Source organism: Ailuropoda melanoleuca, chromosome 11 (assembly GCF_002007445.2).
Source record: "Ailuropoda melanoleuca isolate Jingjing chromosome 11, ASM200744v2, whole genome shotgun sequence".
Classification (NCBI taxonomy): Eukaryota; Metazoa; Chordata; class Mammalia; order Carnivora; family Ursidae; genus Ailuropoda; species Ailuropoda melanoleuca.
In genome coordinates, this window is record NC_048228.1 from 23934973 (window position 1) to 23953024 (window position 18052).

An 18052-nucleotide genomic window follows, 5' to 3' on the forward strand; every position below is an offset into this window, starting at 1 on the left:
TCTGCCAGTGAGACGGAAATGTGACTACAGAAACAGGGGCCAGGTCCAGAAGGTGTTTTTCTGCCATTTGCAAGGTTCCGTGTAAGTTGTATACTGTGTGGTCTTAAATGAAACATGTCAATTTCAATCCAGCCTTCTTACAGCTTCTACGAATTACATCTTCAGTTCACAACTGCACATGGAACCTGGTTCCCCTGAACGCCTTTTGTAAAGTAGAGCCCTACTGCGCGATGAGTTTACTCTTTAACCCAAAGGGTGTGGGGCCTTGGAACCTCTTCCTGGGAAAGCAGCCTCGGGATGGAGGCTGACCCTAAGGAGTCTGGGCCTCCTACTGCCGTTTCCGGCGTTCTGTAGCTGACACACCCTCAGCGTATTCCTCTTCTCATTGGCAGCCGCGTCCACGGCAATTCCCAGCTGACACCACATTATTTCCACTACTTCCGTGTCCAGACGTAATAGTTAGAAACTATTAGTAACACGTATGGTTTATAAACAAATACTTAATAATAAAGGTGGCTTATCAGACAGCTATATTTGTTACATTCTGGCTGGGTTTAAAGACTCAATCCAAATTCTTTGTAGAAGATAATCAAATCTCATTTGAATGAATGAAAATGTTTTTGAGGACAAATGATTAAAAAAGGCATTTTGTCAGCATTTCCTTTTTTTTGTTTGTTTCATGTTGGAAGGAACCAAAGGATTCTTAGAATTCAAAAATAGGTAATTAATTACTTGTACAAAAAAGTATGTATCCAACCCTGATTGTTTCACAAACAGCATTTCAGAAGCACGGTGCAAATACATCATTTAAAACAAATTCAGCTTCATTTTCTTAATGATGGCTGAGTAGGGCCAGGGCTTCACTGCTTGTGCAAATAGGGCAAAAAGAACAGAAATGAGGTTTACAGACTGATACCATACATTAACTTTACTTTTTATTTTTTTCCACTTCACCATTTAGAAAGATTTTATAAATTACATCCATCTGGCTGTAGTTTCATAATTTTCCTGCTTCTTGCTCACCTACTAAAGGTGATGGACTTGTCAAGAAGGTAAACAAAACAACTAAAAAGCAAGATTAGAAAGGACTGGGGGCGCCTGGGTGGCTCAGTTGATTAAGCATTTGCCTTCGGCTGGTCCTGATTTCAGGGTGCTGGGATCCAGCCCCATGTCGGGCTCTCTGCTGAGTGGGGAGTCCACTTCTCCCTCTGCCCCTACGCACCCCCTCCCCCACTCATGCTTGCACTCTCTAAGAAAGAAAGAAAGAGAGGAAGGAAGGAAGGGAAGGAGGGAGGGAGGGCTGGGGGGGAAGCAGACTTGGATTACATCACTGAATAGGGATCTTGAAAAAAAAAGATTAAGATCTGTATGTGACTGCTGGTAGATGAAGATACAGTAAAAGGAAGTAATCATTGCGAAATTTAGAACTCTGTGTCGTCCACTGAGCTTCCAAAATTCACTGAGGCACAGTAGGAAATTACAAAATCGGTCATTAAGACAGGTATGCCTTTCTCCAGTTTTCATGACTATTGGCCAGATAACTGGAACGAGCTTGATCTAAATTTCTCTCTCTCACATACATGAACACATAGAGATGGATACAGAGAAAGAGCCAAAATAGAGGTTCCATCACCTAATTTCAGTATATTCCCTGCATTTCTCCCAACCTCATATATTACATGAATTATCCTCAATAAACCCACACCTCTTAGACATGCATCATCCCAACCTTAATGACAAAAGCATCTGAGTGGTAAAGAACAGTTACATCACCCCCTTAATTTCCTTCTCTTAAAAAGCTTACTAGTATCTTATATCTTTAGTTCACTTTTCTCCTAAGTTCCTGTCGGGCTGCCTTTTAGACAGATGTGCTGCCTTGGAAACACAGAAGCAATCACTCATCAGATTTCCCTTCTCACCCCTCTATGCCACACCATTTCATGATCTTCACCATGTTTTAGAAAAGTATTGGAAGAATCTGCCAACTTAATCTCCTTAGGTGGGACTGCAATTTTGTGCACATGCAGATCTTCAGGCTGCACAAGAAAAGCTGGACTGCTCCTGAGGGTCACCATCGTCCCGAATCTGCCTCTGACCAAGAGCGTCCTGGAAACGGAGTCAAAGTGGATTAAAGAGACTGAGTAATCCCAGCCTTCCTAGTAAGCCTTGCTGCTTCACCTAAATATAAAAGTGGATGAACTAGACCACGTAGGGTTTTCATACTCTGCTTCAGATGCTTTTATTTCACCCTTCCCAACCCCATGGAAGATTAAATTTTTAAAAAAAAGAAGTGTCACAGTAAGTGGCACCCATTATCACTGTTGTCCCTACTAGAGACGGTCTCTGCCTCAAGACGCTTCAAATCCAGCTGGAGATCCAAGGATACTATGCTAACTCAAAGAAAGCCTATTTCTGACTTCTCTAAAATGAACCCCACAGACAATAACTGATAGAGTGTGCATTCTCACTGGTGAAAATTGGTGCTATAAAGGTGGAAGAAATGTTTGTGATCCTCCAAAGGGCATTAAGATTTCACAGGGGGAAGGGAATAGTTAAGAAAAAACAATCTAAAAAAGGCAATAATGGAAAAGAAAAAAAAAGGTTGAGAAACACTGACAGAGGAACCCAGAGGGCACCTTATTTGCTACTAGTTGACTAAATGATCCAGAACAAATTATTTAACCTGAGTCGCACCTCGATACGCAACATAGGTTGTTTGCTCCCACTAACAACTACAAACGGCCATCATCTTCTCAGCCTTTGCTTCTCAACTTGAATGTTCTTTCCTCAAGGGGTGTTTCCTGACCTAGAGAAGGTCTCCCCTCTTGTCCTCTTTCGGCACTACTGATTCACTTTCATAATTGCTGATTATATACTTGTTTCCTTGTTTTAATTGGATGGCTCCCACATGAGGTGGTAGGCTCCAAGAGGGAAGGGACCATGTCTGTCTGTTTACAACAGCACGCACAGCCTGGCACAAAATGGCACTCTCTGCTTCTTGCCAAGCACCCCCTCCTTCAACCGACTTGTATTCCCCCGACATACTGAAGGATGTGCCAGCACCCTTCTCTAGAGATTAATCCTGAGAGAAATTCACTAACACTTTCTTTTTAAGCCACTTCAAGATCCCCTTGGCCCCAGAACATAAACTCCCAGAGATTTCTCCAAGGACCTTCCATCATTTATAAAAATTTTAATATGACTTTCAGAGTTTTTACAATAATAAACTTGACACTAAGGGGGATGAGTTAGGGAAGGAATGTACATATTTTTAAAAGCAAGTTTGAATATCAAAATGGTACTTTTTACTCCTCAAGGTATCCAAGATTTTAAAAGACCTTTCTTTTCTTATTCTAGTGGCTGTTGTCCTACCTTTGGGTATATCAATAATTGAGTTGGTAATAGACAATACAACGGAATAGTCTAGGATATACACCCAATTCTGCCACATGCAGGGGAAAAATCTAACGTGAATAACAGGTGAGCATCTGTATTGGACAGAGGGAAATCAAATGAGATATGAGAAGTCATTTCAAATCAGAACAGCTATATGGACACTAATCCCTGAATATAGCTCCTGTCCATTTAGGAGGAGCCAGGTCAGGCATTATTACAGTAAAATGAATTTTAGTGAAAATATAAGGGAATCATGAAGATGAGAAATTCATATATATGTGTGTGTGCATGTGTGCATATATATGTTTATACATGTGCATAAATATATACGTATCTTTCTATAGCATCAAGACATTTGGCAATTTCCAAACCATTAGTTGGAGGAAGTAAAAGAAAAATATATATACATATATGTATGTGTGTGTATATATATATTATATATGTATATATATTATATGTATATATGTGTGTATATATTATATACACATGGGTGTATATAATCCACATATGTATATCCATCTATATCTATCTAAAAATATGTACATATATGTTATCTGGATTAAAACAAAAATATATAAAATACTTCATTCCCTTAGTTTTCTATTAAATGTAGTCTTTAGGGGCACCTGGGTCACTCAGTCGGTTAAGTCTGGCTCTTGGTTTCTGCTCAGTTCATGATCTCAGGGTCCTGGGATCAAGCCCCGAGTCAGGCTCCCTGCTCAGCAAGGAGTCTGCCTGAGGATTCTCTCCCTCTTCCTCTTCTCTGCCCCTCCCCCTGTGTGTGCACAGGTGAGCGTTCTCACTCTCTCTTTCTCTCTCACAAATAAATAAATCTCTAAACAAAAAAATTTTTTTAAATAAATGTGGTCTTTAATTATGGTGACCATATAATCAACATCCTAACCAGGCCAGTTCTGAGAGTGCAAGATAGCCTTACCAGTAATTACACCAGGACAACAGTTATACACTGGGGCTGTCCTGGGCAAACTGAGACACATGATCACTTTAATTATAATAAAGTCCATGGAGGGGCGCCTGGGTGGTGCAGTTCGTTAAGCATCCAATTCTTGGTTTTGGCTCAGGTCATGATCTCAGGGTCGTCAGATGAAGCCCCACATCAGGCTCTGAGCTCAGTGAGGAGTCTGCTAAGTTTCTCTCTCCCTCTCCTTCTGCCCCTCCCCATGCTTGCAAACACTCTCTCTCTCTCTCTCAAATAAATAAATAAATCTTTTTAAAAAAATGTCCATGGAAAACTGCAAGATTTCATGAAATAAAAATCAGATGAACAATATTAAAATGTGTATCCTTTAGTAAAGTTTTTTAAAAGGTTTTTTTTTTAATTTAAAAAAAGGTTTTAAGAAATAAATTTTAAAAGATGAAGTCCACAAAAAATTTGGTCTATACCGGACAACATCCTACTAGACAAAGAATATAAATTAGAGAATGAATAGTAAAGTATTAAACTAGGGAATTAATTGCTAAGAGGACCAGAAGCTTAAATTAATATTTTCTTTAATTAAGAAAGCCATCCTTTCTAAAAACATAAGCCAACCCCATATAGACATTTCTGCACCGCAGTCTCTAGTACCACTTAGTTATTTTTGTTACTAGGAAACATTTGCACAAAAACAAGATTTATATTCTCCTCTTGCTTCTACTCTTCCACCTAAAGGAATAATCCTGTTATTAGCAATGCACTTAATATCTCCACAGCAACTAGTATAACTGTGGTGTTGCAACAGGAGGGTAAGGAAGTGGAAAACAAAGTGATAGAAATAGTGTAGAAGAAAAAATTTTCCACACAGCCCTGGTGGGAAAATAACCACGCCCCCCCCCCCAAAAAAAAGAAAAAAAAAGGAAAGAAAAAAATTGCTAAAAAGAACCCTTTTGAGGTTGCTATAATCAGTTGCTTTGAGGCCTTTAATATGCATAAGAATGCAATGGGGTAAAAGTGGTAAATTGTATGGAATAATTGCAGATGACCTCATCCAAAGAATTTGAAGGTGGGGAAGAGATGCAGTTTCTGAAATAGGGAAGTGATCGCCGCAGGTGTTTGCATGTGGCTCCCAAGAAGGTACAAGGTATGAGGGAAAGGGCTAAGAAGAGAGGACCAGAGGGAAGACCAGAGCTAAGGAAGCCTTCCAAAGCAGCCACTGGCAGGAGGTGTGCGGGGGGGAGCAGAGGGATAGGTGAGGGGGGCGGCAATCCTGGGCAAAAGCTAACCTCAGCCCAGCGAGATCATGGCTGTGGAAGGCAGAGGACAGCAGACTGAGAATCTAAAAACCTGTGTTCTTCGTTGGCCTCTGCCTGCCCCTACAACACAGGGGTAAATAACACAAACAAAAACCCGTTGATTCAGAAAACACTTGATGCACTGATTCAGAAGACATGTATTGAGTGTCTGCATCATGCTAAGAAACACAAAAAACAAAACAAACAAAAACCTATAAATCTTCCTGTTAAGGAGCTCAGTATGAAAGAACCTAATTTCAACAAAAAATCATGTTACATATGGTAGTAGTCCAGTAACAGAGAAAGGCCTCAGTACTCCCAAACAAAGAGAGAACACCTAGCCCCCAGGGATGCTGTGGAAAAGGGAGAGAGTGAGGAAAGTTCCCCGCAGGAGACGCTGGAGGTCAATTCATTTGTGCTTTCAATCACTTCTTTAAAAAACAAGATCACCACCTGAAGGAATCCTCCATATTGGTAAACCCAGAGAATACTGTGTTCTCCTCTTACTCAACTTCTCAAGAACTTACAACAGAACTGATTACTCCATCCTGCTCGAAATACCCGATTCTGTCCGCATCTGGAACACCTCTCTCTTCTGGTCCTCCTCCTGTCTCATTGGTTCCACCAAGGTCTCCTGCTTGATCTCTCAACTGTTACTGCTTGGAGCCTGACCTCCGTCTCTCTTCTCTGCCTGTGAAATCTCTCTAGGTGACTGCAGAGTCCCCAAACAGCTCGCACCCCGACCTCACCCTTGAATGGAGGTCTCTCAGTCACTGCTGGCTGACATCTCCATGAGGAAGGACTAACAGGCAACCCAAGCTAACCGATGGCCAGAACAGAACTCTATTCCCTACAACCCTCGCACGCACCGCCCATCTGGGAGTCCTGCTGGACTTCTCCTACTCTCTCGGATCACTCACCCAAACCTCATTGTAAGTCTTGCCCATCCTACCTCCATCCCTCTCCAATCCGTCCAGGGCTCTCCCTCTGCTGGCCGCATCCCTGCCCAGGCAGCAGCTTCCAACTGGCCCCGCTTCTATTCTTGGTCACTTGTACGTCCTTCTTTGCCCAGCAGCCAGAGCTGTCACAAATGTAAATCGGATCACGCCCGCTTCTTCTCACACCACTTCGGGACACCTCACTGCACTGGCAAGAAGGTTCATCCTCCTGACAAGGTCTGCAAGCCCCACCCCGCCTGACCCTGCGGGACTCGCCACTTCTCCCTCCCACTCCTTGTGTGACCAAGCCCTCTCCTCCCCAGGCTGCAGCACTCATCCTTCGCTCTCATCCCTTACACCTCAGTGCAAGCCCCGCTACGTCTAACAAACCTCTCTCCTCAGTGCACGGGCGCAGGCGTTCCCAGTCATTCTCCACCAGGTGACCGTGCCACCTTTGAAGAACGGGTCCAACTCTGAGCTTCACCTTGTTTATGTAGTGGTCTTACTTGCTTACATTGCTCAACCTCTCTTTGCAGCATCTTTTCTTCTCTCAGCACATAAACTCCAACAATCTCCATGAGGGTAGAAACCTTCACTCCTGTTCACGGAATCCCTATGTCTAGCACGTGGCAAGTGCTCAAAACATTGTGTTGGATGTTATTAATCAATTTCAGAAGGAACTGAGGAGGGCTTGGGACTATGTCTCAACCGTCTGTGTCATGGAGGTATTTGAATCAGTCAATACATTTACGAAACCCAAAGCAACCCATCTTGAGACTTTCGTGACTGCAGTGGCTTGCCCAGTAGCTGGGGATTTTTTTGCTATGAAACCCTCTGCTTTTAGTATTTTCCCACACAGAACTGCACTCTTCCCTTCCTTCCTCCTCTCCCTTCTCTCCCTCTCACACTGTGCCTGGGCCTTCTTATATTCTCATCTTAAGAGTTCCTGGCAGATGGATATTTGATATCAAGTAATGATTTCTGTCATCTAGGTTTTACAGGAGGCTTGCTTCTCAAATTATTACAATAAGCAACTGAGCAAGGGCATACTAGTGAGCAGCATTATGCATACAAACAGGGTGAGGACAGGATAAAGACGGTGGCAGATAAACAGGTCGGACAGTGAGGTGAGAGACGTTCAGCACGGGGGCTGAGGCCAGGCCAGACGACACACACATCCCATGGTATCACAGTCATCTTTTCTGTACGCATGGGCTTAATTATCTAAATAATTCTTTGATAGGCCCAGGCACACCTCCTGACGTCGAAATTCACACATTTACATCACAGATAACCTTAGAGACATGTTCCATGGTACCATTCAGCCTGTTCACTCTTTCTAGTAAAAGGCACCAGAACCAGATTTCTCTGGTGCTCACCAAAGTGACTCCATGACGTCACTCAGTATTTATACAACACACCAGAATCGCTGGATGGCAACTCTTAAAGAATTCTCTCCAGATTCACAGCAGCCCATTGCTGCTTAAGGACAGAGCTGGTCAGAGCTACACAGCAGAGTAGCTGCTAGCCACATGTGGCTACTAAGCACTCAGGATGTGGCCAATTCACGTAGAGATGCGGTGTGAGCACAGGACACATGCCGGATTTCAAAGATTTAGAAAAAAAATGTATAAACACGTCAAGAATTTTTAGACTGATAATTGATAATATGAAATATAACATTTCAATATATTGAGCTAAAATGTTCTTAAAATTAATTACACCTTTTAACTTCTTGTAAAAAAAATGAGGCTGTCAGAAAATTCAAATGACGTATGTGACTATCATGTGTGGCTCACGTATATTTGCATTGGGTAACCCTGGGTTCTTAGTGGATGGTTACCTGCTGGGGAGGGCGGGGTGGGCAGCACATTGGTCCCAGGTCTGGACTTTGCCCAGAAACTCTTTGATCAGTTCACCCAGGAGAGAGAAGCTCAGGAGCTGATTCATACTAACGAAAGATGCAACAGAAAACATTAGTCTATTAACTTATCAATGATAGCTAGGAGATGGGATCGATACCTTCTGGTACCAGCGAAGGTTACTAGGCCTCTCACATAACCTAGACATCCTCATTCTGCTATGGAGATACTGGCAGGGAAAAGCAAACTATTCACCAAGAATTACTTGTTTAGGATAAAGTGCAAGCAAATGAGTCAAGAGTCATACAGGAACACTGCACCCCCAAAGCCAAGGCACAGGAAGTTCCTAGATGAGAGGAGTGAGAGCCTAGAAAAATCTTCTCCCAAAGCATGTTAGAACACAGACCAAAACTTTCTTTCCTCCATATTGTTTTGAGTTTTTTCCAAACCTTCACATTTATAAGAGGAAATCAATCCTACTTTTTTTTATACATGTATAATTTCCCCCCTAAACTAACAAAGTGACTCCAAATCTAGAAAGGGTATATTTAAAGGAAATGCAAATATGAAAATGTCCTATCTCTGTGGTTTTAGGAGTTTCCAATTTTTAAAATATTTCTATACAAGGCAGTCTCTTCCCCCCAGAAACTGCCAGATATATATTTATGCCATCCATCTAATTTTCCACCCATATTTCTTTAAAATTATTTTTAAAACTCTTACATTAGCCCTTATTTCATTTTTTATACAGGAAAATTCCCAAGATTTTATTCCTTACACTGCTGCTATTTCTACATTGTACAAAGGAGAGACCCTTAATTAATGGAAGTTGTCTCCAAATCACAATGTAAGATTAGTTATTGGATGATTCCTTAAAAAAAAAAAAAAAAGAAAAGAGAAAGAAAAAAAAGAAAACCTCATCCATTAAAATTGTTATTTTTAATTTTTAATATCAATAATTGATGCTTTGAGTCCAAGATATCACCTACCTGGGGGGCCTATAACCCTCTGGATATTTACTATAGATGATTCAATGAACAGTACCATCTTTTATTTAATTCGTTATAGTTTGCGAAGTCCTTGCATAGACATATCCTTGCTCTCAGAGAATGCATACTAACATTGCTAGATAAGCAAAGAGCAAATTTTAAAAAATTAAAGGGAACCTGGAGTCAAAACTCAAGTGATCAGCTCCACTACATTTAAACTATCATCTCACCCCCAAATAAATGCAGGGTGGTGACGACCACTCCGTGGGGTGCAGTCACATTTCTGTCCAGCAGCTCTGATGGGAAAGGCCCAAGGGGGCGCTACTTGCTCCAAAACCCATAGACTTTTTTTGCTGAAACCTTGGTACTGGCATTTTAAACATCTGCTAGGGGTAAAAATGTATAGAATTATCAAGTTAACTCCCTCTACCCCCAAAGGGGTTAATTTTGCATGTAAACTATGACAGCCCCCCAAATGTAAACATTTGCTACACTTGATGTACCCATAACAAGAAATCATGAGATTAAACAGCTTTCCCGGCGCTGACCTAAGGAGCAGAACCAAATGCAGATTGTTCTGGTAACTCTATTAGTTTCCCTTTGCTGCTGTAACAGGTTACCACAAAGTCAGTGGTTTAAACAACACACATTTATTTTCTTAACTTCTGGAGGTCAGAAGTACAAAATGGGTTGCACTGGGCTAGAATCCAAGTGTCAGCAGGGCTGCATTCCTTTCTGGAGGCCCCCAGGGAGCCTCTAGTTCCCAGCCTTTTCCAGCTTCTAGAAACTGCATACACGTCTTGACTCATGGCCCCTTACCAGCTTCAAAGCCAGCAATGGTCTTTGAGTTTTTTAAACTCGAAGCTCTATTAGTTCTCTCTGGTTCTGACTCTTGGGCTTCTCTTTTCCACTGGGTCCAACCATCTAATCTCCACATGGTAACATCAGCTGATTAGCAACCTTAATTCCCTCTTGCCATATAACATAAGGGATACAGTTTCTGGATACAGTTTCTAGGATGTGAAACCTTTGGGGGGGCATTACTCTGCCTACCACCATCTCCAATACTAATTAGAAAACAGTCAATGAAACCTCACATGTACAAGCTGTTCTCTCCCAACAGGACTTTCAACTATAATAGGTGAAAGCCCTAAAACTTAAAGAATAAATATCATTAGAGTAGCAGGCATAAGACTGCAGATCTTCTTGCTGAGCTGAATGCACTAATCAGGGGAACGGAAGAATATACTTCTTTCCCAGATGCAACATCAAGCCTGACTGAACACTCAGAAACTTTTAGAGAAAAATGTTTGAGAGGCACCTGGGTGGCTCAGTTGGTTAAGCGTCCGCCTGTCGTCCTGGGATCGAGCCCCGCATGGGGCTCCGTGCTCAGCAGGGAGTCTGCTTCTCCCTCTCTCTCTGCCCCTTGCCCCACTCATGCTTTCTCGCTCTCTCAAATAAAATCTTTAAAAAAAAAGTTTGACAATACCATATTGAAAATTAAGCATTGCCATCTTTCAATCCTGATAGTGAAATATAGGACCTATTTTAACCCTCCATATGGTAAATCACAGGGATTTGATGGCATGTTTAGACAGGTGTGATATTTCCTTTGATAAAACTGTACATGTAAGGACACAACGGGGACCCACGTTATGGCATACAAGCTAGATTCTATAAGCAACAGTGTGGTGGTTCAACTCTGCAGCCAAACTGTCTGCTTTCAAAACTTGATTCTGCCTCACACTAGCTGTGTGACCTTAGGCAAGTGACCTAAACTTTCTGTCTCAAATGGGGAGCCTTAAATGGGGATAATAATATGCACCTCAGAGTGTTTGGGGGAGATGTAAATAAGTTCTAAGTGCTCAGAAGAAATCCTGACAAATAGTGAGTGCTTTCAGTATTTGGTAAATACAATTTTAAATGTTCTTGCCTGCTGCTTCTAACTTGCCAATCAAACCATATTCCAAGGGAGTGTACTTCTTGGCATGTACCAATCTATCATAGAGGATATATCATACACATAAACACACACACACACACATAGATATTTAACAAAAACAATGCCCTCTGTTGCTATTAAAGTTTGGTAGCTACTGGGGGGGGTCATAACTGGACGTTAAACAACTTGCAGAACAAATGCAAATCTCAGCCAACAGTAGCAGCTGTGTGAAATAAACTGTCTCAGGGCCTCCTAAAGAAAGACTCACAGCATCGGGGAGGACAGTGGGGTCTGTGATTCTTAATGGCCCCGGGCACTTTCTGGGACAGTGCTGTTCATGGTACAATGCTCCTCGGAAGGCTGAGCTCCGCGAGGCTCAGTGGCACTCGTGCTACGTGAGCGCTCCCAGCATCTAGGCCTGGCATGTTGCGACTGCCGCTTTGACAGCTTTTCTGCACTCACAGCTGATGTGATATACTTCTTATCAAAGTTCTCGAATTCAATGGCAGTGTACAAACAACTTCCATGATTTTACCTTAACCCCCATGACCGACAGGACCCAGACCTTCAGACCCTACCAGTAACAGGCATGATGTGACAAGCGGCTGTTCTGTTACAAAAGAAATAATAAGAGATACTTTGATTGAGGTAATAGGATTGAACACTTTGTCTTTAAAAGTTAGAGATGCAGTTTGTATGCAAAAATAAAAACAATGAACGCTAAGCCACTGAGTATATCAACCAAGCATGACCCTCAGTGTTTTACTCATCCTCCTGGATGAGTGGGTCTTTCTTTAGGAGGCCCTGAGACCGTGTGTTTCACACAGCTGCTCCTGTTTTCTGAGATTTGCATTTGTCCAGGTGGGCCTAAGCCTGTGTGTGTTCATCTCTCTGGCATTCCTTCATGACCTTGAATCAGCACAGACCAGATAAGCATCCCATGGTAAACATACAATCGCATATTAAAATGTATTACCCCGCCCCCAAACCACCATATCTCCAAAGCGAGTGGAAAGATTACAAAGCCTTGGGGGACGTCGGGCAGTGGGGGCACCAGAATCAGCCGGCCCTCACTTCAAACCCTTGCTCTAATTCCTACAGCTCTGCGCCTCGAGCACGTTAACCTTTCTAAAAATTGTTTCCCCACCTCCACAGTGGGGAGCGCACAGTTGCTATTTTGCAGGTCAGTCTGAAGATGAAGAGAAGTTCTAATGCGGATTTAAAAACGCTATCTCAGAGCCTCTCCCCTTATTTCACCATTACTACTTTACCAGATTCGGTCCAGCTTCTGGGTGTGATGAAGCCTGAAGGGTCAGCTCTGTTTCAAAGGCTTGGCTTCACATGCAACTAGGGCCGCAAGTATTTCCCTGAGAGGACTCGTCTTCTCCTTGGAGACGGACTGCCATCTAAAGGTTTGCCTCCAGGGCACCTCAATGAGCTAAGTGGTCCATGATCCAAAACCATGTATTCTTTCTTTGACCCACTTCCCTACCCCTAAATGAAAACTCATTCCTTCGCATTTTCTCTAGATGTTAGATCAGATTACCTACTGAAAGTAATTTTTAACCCCTTCCAGTGGAGTGTCCAGCGGCATGTGTGTTAAGGAGTGCCTTCTCAGGATGAGTCTCATCAGCGGAACAGGCCAAGGAGGCCTCTGACATATGTTTGCACCCCTGCCCGGCCAGCCCCTCCGGGATGGCTCGGGATCCCAGTACCAAGAGGAGGAGCCAACTCCCAGCAGGCCTCAGGATTAGGGAGAGCCCAGAGGACGTTCCCATCCTTGTTTCTGCAATGCTCTCTCCACTCTAGGACTTCTCTTCCCTTCAGTTGCTTCCCATTTGTGGAAAAGCTTTTCAAGAGTTTAATTCTTATCACAGATTTTGCATTTCTAATCATCTTAATAAAAAGAGGTAATTAAATTCCAGGGGTTGACATGCATCCCCCAATTCTCCATAAATATGATCCCTCCAGTTTCACAGTTTCAGTTGGAGAGCACTTTGCCTTTATTGGGATACTCATCGAGACTTTCTAGGTGAAGCGAGTACTGCCAGGTAAACTTAAGAGTCAAGGATGCCCGAAGGTGGGTATCTCAGCACCTTCTCAATTCTGCCTGAGGCAAGCCCTGACAACTGGGCATCTTTCTTCCCACAGTTGAAATGAATCACGATGAATGAACCTCAGCACAGGCACTACCAGGCAAAGTACTGACATTTACCTGAAGGGGCCCTTCCACAGTCTTTCACCTGATTTGACTTTTAGTAACTGGCAGTCTTTTCTGACACTTTGGCTTTGAATGTGTTACCTTCATTTCCTTTCATCCCCTCCTCTTGAACAATTTTAATACGTGGTTTTACTCTTTTTTTTTTTTTAATAGTACGGAGGGATACATTGAAAGAAAAGATGTACATATACAACACTCAATCCACTTAATGCTCCTTAAAAAAAAAAAATCTAAGAATGCGCCAAGTGTGGTTTGAAAATTTTAAGTGACATGATCAAACTAACACACAAAATTGTAGAGCTGAATCTTAAATTGTAAGCAAATCATCAAATTAGGGTTTGTTAGGGAAAACCAATCAGCTTACCCTTTTTACACTTTTTTAAGATTTTATTTATTTGAGAGCACACCAACAGGCATGGGTGGGGCAGTGGGGGAGAGGCAGAGGGACAGGGAGAAGAAGAGTCTCCACTAAGCAGGGAGCCTGATGAGGGGCTCGACCCCAGGACCCCAGGACCAGGACCTGAGCCAAAGGCAGATACTTAACCGACTGAGCCACCCTGGTGCCCCCTTTTTATACTTTCATTCTATTACCTGTTTTTTTACATTCTGCTTTAAATTACAAGTTGTCGTTAGAAATTAATAAATAGAACTGATCTGAGTTTCTCTATGAAGAAGTTAAACTGACCACTACTCATAATCCAACATCCTTGATCAAAACCGTGAGGATAAAGTGACTAGCCCTGGAAATGGAAATATAAACCCAAAGCAAAATTTAAATTCTGACTCAGGGTAGCAAAGAGGGTATGATATTATCATAAAACTTGAGAATGCTTAAATGAAGAAATGCTTTATACCTATAACGAAAATTAGCGAATGGAAATTTATTGCACGTTCATTAAATCAACCCCAAAATGCCTTACCAATGATAAGCTTTTCAAGAGATCAAACAACAAATGCATAAGGTTTTTAAAAAGGTGACCTATTTAAAAGTGATGGAGCTTGGGCTAAACCTAGTGTAGTGATAAATCTGTTAAATGCAATGTCTGAAATTTTTAACTTGTCCATCTTTCTGGGTACTAAGGAGGCAAATTATAGAAATAGAATTTCTTTCAGAGAGCTACCTAGCAAAATTAGCACTGCTCCATTCTGCTCTATGTGCCCACAAGAGTTGAGCTTTATGGCTAGTAACAAAATACAAGCCCAAATACCTCTTTAAGAAAGCCTGTGTGTTCTGTTTTCATCAGATAAATCCCTTGCGTAATGAGCTACTGACCTATTGTGCAGCTCCGCAGAGAATGTTGGTCCTATTGCTGAAATCTCCTGGGAAATACTAAAGGAACACAGAAATTAAAACTCAAATTTTAAAGAGAAAGTTTTTGAATTAATATGGTAAAAAAAAAAAAGGCAGCTACGTTAAACATTATAATTCACTTTTTAAAATGCGGAATGACCAAAATCATCATGGATATATACATAGATACAGCTAGAAGGATACTTAGTGCACAGTTGCTTAAAATAGTAGAATTGGAAACAAACTAACTGTCCCAAAATAGGCGACTGGTTCAGTTGGGATGCAGCCATAGGTTAGAAAACTTTAAAAGCTGCTACATAAGAGTATTTTAGTAATAAAGATGTCCATTTTTGGATGAAAAAAAGCAAGTTAAAAAACATGTGTGTAGGGAACAAACTCGATTTTGTAGAGGGTGAGTCTCTAGCAGGTGCGACCGCAGGAGAGTTATTTAATTTCTCTCAATCAGTGTTCTCGACACACGTTAGCTCTTCGTGTAATATGTCCTCACAGGGGTGAAAAAGAATTTGAGGATATAACATTAAGCGATTCTCTGGGCGATTGCTGGTTTGTTTAATCTGTACTTTTAAACTTCCATAAGTGATATACTACTTAACATACAGGGAAAATTTAACAAATTGGAATATTCTCACACAGTGATTATCTTCTTAAAAATCTACCATAGTGCTTTGCTCACAGTAAATAAATCTTGGTTTAGCTGAATTTACCCTTCAGATTTCATTTAAACAAGTTTGCTCTGGGGTTCATTTAAAATTATCTTAACTTAATGGCCTAACTTGTCTCTAATATTTTTATTGGGCATAGCAAAGCATATTTGCATTGTTCATCCCCGTAAGGATTTATGAGCCCCAATTCAGGACTCATTGTAATGCCACTGGATCTTGCATTACCAGTGGGAGGCAGCCTATGGGAGCCTACTCACTTCTGCTTTCCTCCCAATTCCCCATCCTCTCCTCATTTTTGGCTCCCTTTCCCCCTCTCCATGATCAAAGGCAAGGGGCGCTCTTTACTGGACTGTAAGCTTCAAGGACAGTTGCAAAATCTCCTTCAAGTTAGTGTCACTAGGACATAGCACAGTGGCTAGAATATAGCAGCTGCTCACTAAATGTGTAATAACGCGATGAAGTGAATAAATGTCTGATAGTTCAGGTTAGAGGCTTCAACTCCTCCATAAGAGAACTAGGGAAAGGTGGGTAGGCTACTGTAGTGCAAAACTGTCTAGAATTCTCAGTAATTGCCACCACCCCCACCCCCAAAAAATTCACTTCAAAGTATCACTTCTTTAAAGAAAAAAACGTTCCCATCTGTATTCCACTATTTTAATAGAGGCAAGATGATTTCTATTTTGCCCTGTATTTTGCTTAAAGTCCCTCCCAAATCCACGCATTTATACAGCAAGTAAGTTGCCACCCAGATAGTCTCAGGTCTCCTGGATCCAAAGCCCAAGACCTTTCCACATCATGTGGTATGAAAAATTCCCTGTGACCTTTGACCCTAAACGCTGTTGTAGATATGGTAAAGAGCAAATGTTTTCAATAATATCCGAGCAAATACTTCCTATCCTTCCAAATATTTCCTCGGGCTTTTATAAGATCCCAGGTGAAGAGAAACTGAGGCCAGGAGGCAGCAACCCAACTGTGTCCAGTGTTTCCCCTCAGGTTCCTAAGTCAACCCGCTTTACTTAAAAATGAAAACTAAAGAAACCAAATTAAATATTAACTCGTAAAACAACACTTCAACCGAAGGGTACTGTGGGGGGGGGCAGGGGGGCGGTTAAGGTTAGAGTTGTCCGCCCGTCCACTCTTCCTCCAAATCCCAGGTTTGCCACTTCCCCGGTTGCTCTGAATCTATTTAAACGGTTCCACTGAAAACCCTTTCAGGTGTCCACCATGAAACGTTTAACTTCGCGAAGAACCAAGAACTTGCCACAGGATTTCCCACGTGAAACCTCAGCCCACCAAGTTTATAAGCAGGAAAATTAATTGGGTATCACCCATGCCAGCTCTGGAACACACCATGATTTATACATAAACAGTTGCAATTGGTTGGGGTCTGCTTTGTGTCAGACATTATGATAGGTCTTTCTTGCTCTAAAACCCTCATTACTATCATCTGTAGTTACAGTCCCATTTTACTGAGTCAGAGTGTTTCATGTGACTGACAACCCACCGTTAATACATGAGACTACGAGTGACACCAAGGATTTGCAAAGTTAAGTTTAAATTCAAAATCCACGTCCAACCTAGAGTCACTAAACAGTTGAATCTCTTCGAAATTTAGCATACACGTCAAAACGTTTTGAGGTCATATCAGAACAGACGAGATGAAACAGAAGAATGGCAAAGATAGAAAAGAGAAATAAAAGATTACAGAACATTTGAGTTGTTTCAAGAGGTGGCCGCGGGTTATTAAGGAATATCCGTATCTCGGAGAGGCAGACAGGTCCATTCCCACCCATTCGCGCGGAGACATCAATCCTCCCTTTCCTTAAGCAGAGCGGCTCGGGCATGCCAAACGTTGAAAGGTTTCCCGGGTGGGCAGCCCAGGGCTGGACTATTGCTGTTCACACATCGTCAGTAAGGGGCTCCCAGAGGAGAAAAAGGCATCCCTCCACCCCTGAACTTCAGTCCTGCCTCCGGAGTGGCTCTGGACAAGGTATAGTTTAATCTGTGTCCTTTCAACGCCAGGACCGAGCTCCCCGAAATGGTTGCAAATGAATGAGACGAAAGCTCAGAGCCAGGAGACTCAGCCACACGTCCACCCCCTACCAGGCAACACCGACGAAGGATGCCCCGGGGCGGGGCGCGCGGGGGCCGAATTAGAGCCACGTCCGCGCTCGCCATCCACCCCCCCTCCCCGCGCTGCGCCGACGCGCGGCTTCTCAGCCCCATCTCCTCCCCGGCCCCTCCGGGCGCTCCTTACCCGCTCTCCGCTGGGGCTCCCGACGCTCGCAGCCGAAGGCACCAGCTCCCGGGCGGGGACCGGCTCGGGGACGGAGCCCGCTGCCGCAGCCGCCCCCGGGCCGCAGCCGCTAGAAAGTTTGCTCGGGGTCTCGCCGCGGCCCCGCCAGGGAAGCCGCTCTCCGGGTCCCTCCCGCGGCCGCCGCCCCCCGAGGCCACTGCCGGCGGCGCTGCAGCACGGGCCCGGCTCGGCGGCCGAGGAC

The 18052-nt window shown here is 42.9% G+C and overlaps 1 protein-coding gene across 3 annotated transcripts in view; it reads right to left on the reverse strand.

The window, feature by feature from the left end:
• SGMS2 (sphingomyelin synthase 2) overlaps positions 1-18052 on the reverse strand; it is an 80064-nt gene that overhangs the window by 61535 nt on the left and 477 nt on the right. The window contains exon 1 of one of the 3 annotated variants that reach the window (XM_034671399.1): positions 17812-17909. The exons of 1 other annotated variant lie outside the window; for it this stretch is intronic. The gene's annotated coding sequence lies outside the window, so the exon portion shown is untranslated. Of the gene's footprint in view, positions 1-6580; positions 6766-17811; positions 17910-18052 lie in introns of those variants that run through there. One more of the 3 variants, XM_034671401.1, reaches the window with a different exon arrangement.